Raw genomic sequence first — 10,958 nt, forward strand, 5'->3', positions numbered from 1 at the left:
GTCCTCATCCCCGCCGCTGTGCTCAGACCCGAGACTGAGACCATGGTCCTCATCCCCGCCGCTGTGCTCAGACCCGAGACTGAGACCATGGTCCTCATCCCTACTGCTGTGCTCAGACCCGAGACTGAGACCATGGTCCTCATCCCTGCCGCTGTGCTCAGACCCGAGACTGAGACCATGGTCCTCATCCCTACTGCTGTGCTCAGACCCGAGACTGAGACCATGGTCCTCATCCCCGCCGCTGTGCTCAGACCCGAGACTGAGACCATGGTCCTCATCCCTACTGCTGTGCTCAGACCCGAGACTGAGACCATGGTCCTCATCCCCGCCGCTGTGCTCAGACCCGAGACTGAGACCAGGGTCCTCATCCCCGCCGCTGTGCTCAGACCTGAGACTGAGACCATGGTCCTCATCCCCGCCACTGTGCTCAGACCCGAGACTGAGACGTGTGACTGACCTCCCCCCAGAGGATGGAGGGAAGGAACAGCACCTCCGTCCCGTGCTCCCCGAAGGCTGCCCGTCCCTCTGGGTCTCAGTGACCAGCACTTGCTGTTGAGAGTTTCGAAGTCCATTCCCTCCTTTTGCCCATACGTTCCCTGGCCTGGCCCGTGCCCGACATGGGAGAACATCTCTCTCTGGACTGAGAGCCTGGCCATGCTTTCCCGCCCTCTCTGCAGGGCGACTTGACTGATCTCCAATCAACTATCCAGTTCCTTCCTCCCTCCTTTTTTCCTTTCCTCCCTCCCTTGCTCGCTCCCTTGCTCTCTCCCTCTCTCCCTCCCTTCTTTCTTTCTTCCTTTCTTATTTCCTTCCCTCCCTTCCTTACTTTCTTCCTCCCTCCCTCCCTCCCTCCCTCCCTCCCTCCCTCCTTCCTTCCTTCATCAGGTGACTAATTAGTTGGCATATTGTTAAAAGTCTCCCAAATCCGGTCAGACTTTAAAACGTGCTGTTGTAAGCGGACCCCCCTCTTTTTAGGAGAAGCTGTTCCCCTTTCAGCTTAGAGGAGGCCACAGGGAAGCATCCTTTCTGCTTGCTCACCGGGAACCCCAGCTGTGGGCAGCACCCCACTCCTGACTGCGAGGAAATCACCCAGAACGGACCCCGAGAGGTGCCCCCCACTGCTTTCGTTTCCATTGGGTGCTCCTCTTTCTCCTCTTTCATATATTGTCCCATTAAAACTATTTTATGGGTATTATAGAAAATTTTGGGGCTAGTGGCATAAAAGTAGAAAGAATGTAAATAGTCCCATCTTCTAAAGGTAATCATAGCTAACATTTCGGGTTTTTTCCCCAAGTCTGTATTTTCCCTATGCATGTGTTATTTCTCTTTCAAAAATTTTACCTAATGTCCTCATACCATGTACACAATCTTGTATAATTTTCCCATTTGCATATTTTATCAAAGATACCTTCTTTATAATCATGGTCTTCTTGAACATTGTATTCATAATTGCATAATAGTCAACCTCCAACGAGCTTCATAACATTGGTCATTGAAACGTTGGTTAGTGGGACGAGTATCTTTGTGCATGAATTTTTCTGCCTTTCGGAAAATTCTTCATGGTTTGATTCCCACAAATGTGTGTAAATGATCAAATAACTTATGAGGCTTTTTCATAAATGTATAGCAACTAGGAATTATTAGTATAAGACATGAGATACATGAACCTAGAACCCTTAACATAAAATATTATATTTACTCCTTAGTTTGGGGAGAAGCCAATATGCTTACTTAAATATTACGGGTAGTAAAGGCACTGGTAGAGAGCTGGGGAGATTTTCTTACTGAACACGCCTGGTCCCAGCTTTCTCTGGAAGAGGTGGGGTCGTCACCCCAAAGAGATAGGCTGGCAGTACCTAAGGCAATTGAAATGTCCATAATTAGTTTTCTTCAGCTTTGAATAGACTATTAACTCAGTGGCTTGCAGAAGAACATTTTAGAAGGAAGCTATTAAAAGATCACCTAATGAGAAAAACTACAGAAGCCTGAAAACCAAGTGAAAAGTTTTTGGTTTTTTTTTAAATTTTTGTCTGAGCAGCTCAGTTAAAATGACCCCCGACAATGTTCACGCTGCTGGCAGGGAATGAGCTCAAACAAAAGCTGTCATTTACTTAAAAATCCCATTAATGGCCTCAAAGGGGACCTTGGTCAATAGCGGGGATCAGTTCAGGGCATTGGATGCTGAAAACGGATGGGATCAAATTTACATGACAAAAATTGTCAATGAAAGGCATGTTCAAAACTTCTCTGTCAGCGGGAGGAGGATGCTTCCATTTCACCATGGCAACTAGAATGTCGGCCTTCTTCGAAGCCACCAGGGACAGGCTTCTGTCATCTCCGCAGGACCTGGGACAATGAAGCACCCAGCACCACGTACGACTGACTGTGCGGCAGGAAATGACGGTTCCAGGCCCTCACCCTCGACTCAAGCAGGAAATTTAAAGGAAACTGGTACATTTAACTGAAAACCTCCCAGAAGATGAGAATTGGTGTAACTGTTGGCTGGGCCCCTTCATTAAGCGTTTGTCCATGTATTCATATTTCCACTGACGGTACGTTTGTTGGTTGAAGACATAAGGCCTGTGTGCATAAATCAGCAGCAGCAGCTAAAGGAATTCTCCGTCGATAGTACACCCGGCACTTAGACGATGACTCGGCACTCGTGTGTACAGGAGAGGGACAGCGTTCGGCGTTTTACCCTGCCTTGTCTGGTAGCTCTTTTGCACGGCGACTCTGGGATTTTTCTTTTGTGTGAAAACACATTAGTCATTATCTTAGGTGTCGCTCGTGGAAATGGCGCAGGTATTGAAGTACCTCTCATCCGAGGGGCCGTATACCTGTCCACGGCTGCTGACAAGCCCGCAGCTTGGTTTCCGTGAGTGCGATAACGAATTAAATAGCGGAGGAATCGTCCGTGTTGTTGTCATTCTTCTGAGAGGGAACAAAAGAGCGTTCCTTAGCTCGGTCGGGTTTTTTCCTGCAGAGATTAGGTTCCCAGTTACGTGAGCTGACTTCTCCACGCAGAGACTAGAACATCCTGACTGACCGCCAGCGATCACAGGACCAGCATGCCCGTGTGCCCTGTGGCCTCCCACTGTGTCGGATTACAGCAGCGTCCTCCCACACACGTCCCTCTGAGCGCTGCCCCCACCCCCTCCCGGGCTCCTGGTTCTCGACCCTGCTCTGAGAGTTCCCTTCCAACACTCGGGAGGATGTGTGCCGTCCCTGCTCATGATGGATGTCAACTTTATGACATTGGCAGCTGGCCCCTACCTGTCTCTGACTAGTTCCCACACTCCAGAAACACCGAGCAGTCACAGACCCCGTGCCAACTGCCGGTGCCGCTCTCCTGGCCTGAGTTGAACACTGTGTCTCCTTCCCAGCCCATTTCTCCTGCCGACACTACAGGAAAACCACTTTGCTTGTGTGTCCTGCCTCCCCCCTGGGCCCCCGCCCCTGTTGTTTTAAGCCTCAGTGGATTTTCTAACAGGTGTGGTGCTGTGATTCAGAACGGTAGGACATAGGTGCTGGCTGGGAATCCCAGCTTCACTGTTTGCTGGCTGTGTGACTTTGGGAAAGTTACTTAAACTCTCTGTGCCTCGATGTACTCATCTGTAAAGTGACCCCCCTCCCTCAGAGGACTGAGAGGATTAAATGAGATAATGAGAGGTTCTTAGGTCCTGGCTGGCACTTTGTGACTGTTCAGTGAACGTTAGCCTTTGTTATTGTCACCACCCTCGGCCTTTCCTTGGTCTGCAGTCTCTTCCACCTGCCTTTCTGATGACCTCTTACTCTACAGTCAGGGTCCAACTCAGGAATCACCTCCTCCAGGAAGCCTGCCTTGGTTCTGTACTCCCAGAGCAGCCTCTGGCAGCTCTGTCCTGAAGGGCGTCCTAATGCTGCTACCTCATGGCACACGTGGAAAACAGAACCATCTGCGCTTCACCTGATGCTAGATGAGGTCTGGAAGCCACAGGTCCCGGCCAGGTCCCACCGAGCCACTCAGCAATGAAGGCTCAGCGCCTTACACACTTGGGCCATGATCTCGGTGGGGCATTCTGGTAGGAAAGCTGTGATTCTCAGTCCCCATCATGGTCTGCGTATCTCTTCGCCCTCCACCCCTGATTAAACACCATCCGGTTCTTTCCTTGTCCCCCCCGGGCAGGGGTTTCCCACCCTTCCCCATGGGAGTTTGGGACCTGATTCATGAACTTGACAGCGACCCTTGCAGCCTGTCTACGAGAAAGCATGGTCACAGGAGAGGGGTCTGTCACCCACTGGCCCAGGAGCTCTTGTAGGACACAGGCCTGGCCTTTCATTCCACTCCACTAACTCGTGCACTCAGACACCCAGGTTGTATCCTCACTGTGCCTGGGTGTACCCAACCCTGCGGTCTGGGACCTTCGTGTCCACAGGTAGAGGCAAGTCCAAGATGTGTGCGGTCCCAAGTCACTCTGGACTGTGACGGGGACTTTAGGCAGGTGTCAGGAGAGCAGGGAGGAGGGGCGACAGCGTGGGAGCACACACTGGAGCCAGCTCGCCCGGGTGCAGGACCTGACTCTGAAATACACCTGGGCCTGTGCCGGCAGCTGTCCACACTCTCGCAACGTTAGCTGTTGTGTCTGTGGGTCTCTCAGTCACTTCGTTTAAAGTCTCTGTGTTCTGGGCAAAACCTTTTACTGTGTGATTGCTCTGTAGAGTTTGACCCCACATGTCAGGGAAGATTTTGCCAGGAAAAATGAACACCGGCCGACCACCTCCAGGAGCCATCCTTGTTCAGATAAGAAGGCAGGGGACTTCCTGCTGGGGCTCAGGGGATGTGTGCGTGTATGCATGTGTGTGTGCGTGCGCCGTGTGCGTGTGTATGTGTGTGCATGCGTACGCACACGTGTACATACATGTGCGTGCTGTGTGCGTGTGCCCGCCGATGTGCACTGTGTATATGTGTAGGCACACATGCAAGCATGTGTTCATGCTTGTACATGCATCTGTGTGTGCACACGTGTGTGCATGTGTCGGGGGGGCACTGAGGCACATCTTCGATGGCTCCTTCCCACCCTCAACCCTGAAGGGCATGCTTCACACTGTAGAGGGTTTTTTATTTGAAAAATTAGCAAAACTGACTAAGCTCCCAAATTAAGAGCTTTTGTAGTTTTTTGTTCTCGTTTGTTGGTTTGGGTCTGAGGTGGGGGGCCGTGTTCACAATGGCTCTGTGTGGACGCAAGGGAAAGCCCACACTCATGCTGCCTGTTGCTTTTACATAAAGGCGGAGGGGCACACTACGCTTCCAGGCCCGACTCCCTAGGAGCGTTGTCACCCCCATCCCCGTGGTCGTTAGAAGTGAGGAGTCCCCGTCCCTGTCTCCTCTGCACTCTGCCCTGCCCCCGGCTGGCTCCCTGTGTCCGTTCTCCCCTCACTGTCTCCCTGTGTCCACTTCGTCGCTGGCAAATGGCTCTGATGTCTAGTCCGTCTTTCTCAGGGATGCGTGAAGAACAAAAGAGAAACTGGCCTTCTGGGTTGATGGAGAGAGCGTTCGCCTCCCATTTCACTTCTCCCGTCCTCGGGAGAAAGCTCCTGAGACCCGTAATACCCCTGCGAAGTGGCCGTCCACCCCCCATCCCTGCCCCCGGCTCCCTGGGCGTTACAGGGTCCTGCCGCACGGGGGATTATTCCAGAAACGGGCTTCCTCTCAAGACCGCCGTCAGCTTCCTTTAGGCGGATCAGGCAATTTATGGACGCTCTCCCCCGAGCCACGTGTCTTCGGTGACCCAGAACTGCGGGCGCCCGGGAGCTGTGGCTCTGGGGCGGGTTTCCCTGACAGCCCACCTCCCTGGGAGGCCCAGCACCCCCATCAGCACCCCCTGTTCCCTGAAGACCTCCCCCTCTCTACCCACCAGCCCCGCAAGCCCAGCTACACCGCTGTCCTTGGAGCGTCAGGGAGCAGGAGAAGCTCATTCCGCGTGAGGGTGGTTTCCAGGTCAGGACGGCGTTCCTTCCGCTCCCGGAGCTCTCTGCGTTCCAGCCCCAGAATCCCGGGTGAAGGCCCCTTCTTTCTGGGGTTTCCTCTTCGGCTCCTTCTGTAATGAAGTGACACACTTTCCCCCCTAGGAGAGGAAAGAGGAGGCTTTCGTGTTCCCACTGGGAAGGCGGTTGCCTTGGACGAAGAGCTTTGCGCTCAGAGAAAGGAAGTTCCGTTCCCTTCCCCCAAGCACCCGCCGCCCGCCTGCCTCCGCATCAGGTCCGCCTGAGTTAATGCGCAGTCCGTCCTGTTCTCCAGGGACACCCTCGGGAGAGGTGGTTCCCTAACCCTCCCTGGTTAGAGCGGAGACACGTGGAACGAGACCGCTGCCCGGGCTGTCCCCTCAGACGCGCTTGGATCGTGCCATCCCTGAAGAAAGGAAGGTCGAGCTTTGGTCAGGACACCCCGACGAACCTTCCCTTCCTGGCCATTTGGGTCGCTGTGAGTGCATTTCTGTGAATTTAAAACAAAAATGGCAATTTCTATAAGACATATAACGCCACAAACGAACAAACAAAAATAAGTGAAAAGGAATAGGAAGCCGTAGTTAAAACTCAGGCTGCTGCTGAAAGGTTCTGGCCTCTAACCACGGTTTCTCCACCGTGGCCCTGTTGAGTTTTGGAAAGGCGATCCTTGGTTACGAGGCTCTATCTTGCGCATTGTAGGATGTTAATTAAGCAGAGTCTCTGGCTTCTAACCACAAGATGCTTCATAGCACCCTCTCTCGTAGTTGTTGACGACCTAAAATGTCTCCAGACATTGACACGTGTCCTTAAGGGCAAACTCACCTCTGTGTTTGAGAATCACTGCCCTACACCAGTGGTCCTCACCCCTCAGTGAGCACCGGAATCACCAGGAGGACTCGGCAGACCCCGATGGCCGAGTCTTCTCCCTTGGGTTTCTGATGGAGTAGGTCTGGGGTGGGCTCAGACCACCAGGTGGTGCTGAAGCTGCAGGTCTAGTGACCACACTTTGAGAACCTCTGATACTATCTTGCTTGCAAATAAACATCATCTCCTAAAAAAATTAAAGGGACAATACTATTGACATTTCTGGAACACGGAAGGGTTGGGATTATAGGCAATCAAGGTGCATCTTGACAGTGGAGTTCAGTAGTTTAGAAACCATGCTATTACAAAAAAAACTGGAACATAGTTGCACAATTTGTGGTTTATTAATCAGATGAAGATTTGGTTTACATTTGTTCTAAGCTTGGTGATTTTTCTCAACTAATAGTACTATAAAGATGCCCAGGCCCTGGCCAGTTGGCTCAGTAGTGGAGTGTCGACACGGCATGTGGAAGTCCTGGGTTCGATTCCTGGTCAGGGCACACAGGAGAAGTGACCATCTGCTCTTTTTCCCCTCTTCTCCCTCTTTCCCCTTCTCCCTCTTTCCCCTTCTTTCTCTTTTTCCCTCTTCCTCTTCTCTCTCTTTCCCCTTCTCTCTCTTTCCCCTTCTTTCTCTTTTTCCCCTCTTCCTCTTCTTCCTCTTTCCCCTTCTTTCTCTTTTTCCCTCTTCCTCTCCTGCAACCATGGCTTAATTGATTTGAGTGCATTAACCCCTGGGCACTGAGGATATCTCCATGGAGCCTCTACCTCAGGCACTAAAAATAGCTCAGTTAGAAGCATGGCCCCAGATGGATAAAGCATCGGCCCCAGACAGGGGTTGCCAGGTGGATCCCAGTTGGGGAACACACAGGAGTCTGTCTCTCTATCTCCTCTCCTCTCACTTAAATTAAAAAAAAAAAAAAAAAAAAAAAAAAAAAGCTCAAAATGAAAAAAAAAAATCTCAAGAGAAACAATAAGGATGAAAGCAAAGATTCTTATTAGTCTAAGATAGGAATATCCACCCATCTTTATTGAACCTTTTCCCAATTGCTCTTTAAGCTTCCTATAATAAATTTTATATACATTTTTAGGAACTACTTAACAACAACAAAAAAGGTATACAACTCTCCTCGCTTAGTGCCACATAATTAAAAAAAAAAACTTTAAGTAACTCTTGTTGGAAGAGCAGGAAACTGCTGGGGACGAGTGTCGTACAATTCCTGCACACAGGAAAAAGAATAATGAAAAAATCACTATGGCCTGAATTTCAGTGGGAGGCTTACATTCAATCTCCTAGGCTTGCCAGACATGACGGGGACTCTGCCGAAGCCTGTTCAGACCGTCACCTTTCAGCACTAACCAGGGGCTGCTCTGCGTGCCCAGTGCGGACGTCTGTTGCAGCCTAGTGAATCTGAGAAACAAAACGACCTATCGATACACCAGCAAGCTACAGGCAAAATCAATAGTCCCTGTGCTGGCCACATTGTTTTATTGTTGTCTCCTTAATCTCCTCTACTCTTTGGCAATTAATTTTATTATTACTGCTCATTTAATGAGACCCTGGAGTTGGGAGCCAGATGGTATCGATAGTTAAGTCTGGGAGACAGACGCTAATGGAATTGAGTTCACGCCGGGTTAAGAGGAACAGACTTACAAATCTTAGTGGTTGTCATCTTATCTCCTAGCACACCCTTCGGGGACCATTGATATAGCAGAGATCATTGCAGGCTCTGAAAAGAAAGACTTTTGTTAAGGCTCAGAGACACCAAGTATGCTCCCTCCCTCACGCATTCATTCATTCATTCATTCATTCATTCAACAAATAGTTAATTATGTTCCTGTCTGGGTGTCGCAGTATTGCGTGCACAGGACAGTCCTGGTCTCTGCCTCATGGAGCTCATAGTGTCCTAGAAGAGAAGGACAATATCAAATAAAAAAAGCAAGATCGCAACATGCGGTAAGTGCCTGGGAGGAAGACGCCGGAGCTGATGTGGGGGGGGGGTGGAAGATGAGGACGTGTGGGTGGGTGGGCAGGGAGGCTCGCTGCGGAGGTGCTGTCTAAGCAGAGACCCCAAGCTGGGAAGGGGCGGACTTGAGGAAAACTGGAAAAGAGTCGTCATATTTGCTGGAAGGAATAATGTGTACAAAGGCTGTGGCGTGGGAGCTGTTTGGTGTCCCCAAGGACGCCCGTGTGGCTGGAACCTCATGGGGAAAGGGGGGAGGTCTGGGATGAAGCCAGGAGCTGCTGGACCCGGAGTTCTGCATGGGGTAAAGGGACGTTTAGACACTGAAATGATTGGGGACTTTAATCCACCTTTGTGCCAGTGTGCTGATGAGTTAGACTTGGGTAGCAGCAATAATTTAGAATTTGTAATGTGGCAGTTTCTGTACGGGACATTGTCATGTTAAATCTACCCAGAAGTTCCTCCCCCTCTTTCTTCTGTTGGCAGCAGCCTGGCCAGCCTCTGGCGAGCGTCCTGCCCTGTGCCATGTCCTTTGGTAAATGGCTGCAGTCTCCTCCCAAGTGGTTTCCTTTCTGGTTTTTTTTTTTGTTTTTTTTTTCCTGGCTAAGTCTCTACCTCTCCTGTCAGACACTTCTGTACCTGTCAAAGCCTAGTTCAACAAACATATGAAGTCCTGGCTGGTTTTCTCAGTGGTAGAGCATCAGCCCAGCATGTTGAGGTCCCGTGTTCCATTCCCAGTCAGGGCACACAGGAGAAGTAACCATCAGCATCTCCACTCCTTCCTCTTCTCTTTCTCTCTCTCTCTTCCTCCCCCATAGCCATGATTTGAATGGTTTGAGCAAATTGGCCCTGGGTGCTGAGGATGGCACCGTGGCCTTGCCTCAGGTGCTAAAAATAGTTCAGTTGCTGAGCAACGGAGCAGTGACCCCCCAGTTGGGCAGAGCATCACCTGGTAGGGGGCTTGCCAGGTGGATCCTGGTCAGAGCACATGTGGGAGTGTGTCCCTCTGCCTCCCAGTCTCTTACTTAATAATAATCAGACATATGACCACCTGAGAACCGAGGTCAGGAGGAGTGAACAAATTGCCAGTGTCCCCATTATCTCCAAGGTGCTTACAGTGATTTATGTTTCCCACCTTGGTCTTATTTAAGCAGGGCAAGCTCGATGCTCAGATCATTCAGGAACCGTCGGGACCTGTTGCCCTCAACCTGGCAGACACTAAGATATTTAGTGAGTCGAATTCTTACGAGCAGTTACCATTTAGCAAGCAGTTCATTTTCCAGGCACTCTTTCAAGGGTTCCTGATTTAATCTTTAGGCAATGGTGAATTTTATGTGTCAACTTGGCCATGGTGCCCAGGTATTTGGTCAAACGTTATTCTGGATATTTCTCTGAAGATATTTATTTTTCGGATGAGATGAACATTTACATCAATAGACTTGGAGTAAGCGCATTACTCTTCATTAGGTGGATGGGTTTCATCTGATCAGTTCAAGACCTGAATATACAAAGACTGATCTCTCCTGAGCAAGGAAGGAATTCTGGCCTTTGGACTTGAGCTGCAACTCTTTCCTGGGTCTCCAGCCTGCTGGCCTACTCTGCAGATTCGGAGCTTGCCAGCCTCTGCCATCGTGTGAGCTAATTCCTTAAACTCTGTGTGTGTGTGTTATCATATATATGGTATCAAAATATATATTTATAATTTATATGTAGATACCTATAACATCTATAACATCTATAAACATAAAGGTTTATATATAAACATATGTTACCACATAATACATCTATATATATATATCCTGTTGGTTCAGTTTCTCTGTAGAACCCCGACTAACAATACACCTCACACCTAACAATGTCTGCCCATTTTATAGACAAGGAAACTGAGGTTCAGAGATGCTGAGTACCAGGACCAAGGACACGCTCCTGACAAGTGTGGAGCCAAGAAGGTCCGGGCCTCTCTGAGCTACGACACAGTGCAGTTTCTTATCGAGAATTCTAAGAATGAGACCACGAGGACCTGCAGGTCACACAAACTGCATTCACTGTTAAGTATCCCTCCTTTCTCACGGTGCACAGGCTACCGTGGGGTTTCGTAGTGCACGAACACCGTCAGTGTGCCAATACCGCCTTGCTCAGGAGAAGTGC

General features: G+C 50.1%; 1 long non-coding RNA gene across 2 annotated transcripts; it reads right to left on the bottom strand.

Moving 5' to 3' along the window:
• Positions 1–5,922: 5,922 nt before the first annotated feature.
• On the bottom strand, positions 5,923–10,754 carry LOC136378791 (uncharacterized). 2 transcript variants are annotated; one of them, XR_010746639.1, is made up of 5 exons: positions 9,946–10,754; positions 8,501–8,753; positions 8,130–8,257; positions 6,808–7,036; positions 5,923–6,472 (listed from the first exon to the last, which is right to left on the bottom strand). It is a non-coding gene; the product is annotated as an uncharacterized lncRNA (long non-coding RNA). The 2 variants fall into 2 exon arrangements; XR_010746640.1 differs by lacking the exon at positions 8,130–8,257.
• Between the last annotated feature and the right edge of the window lie 204 nt (positions 10,755–10,958).

Source organism: Saccopteryx leptura, chromosome 7 (assembly GCF_036850995.1).
Source record: "Saccopteryx leptura isolate mSacLep1 chromosome 7, mSacLep1_pri_phased_curated, whole genome shotgun sequence".
Classification (NCBI taxonomy): domain Eukaryota; kingdom Metazoa; phylum Chordata; class Mammalia; order Chiroptera; family Emballonuridae; genus Saccopteryx; species Saccopteryx leptura.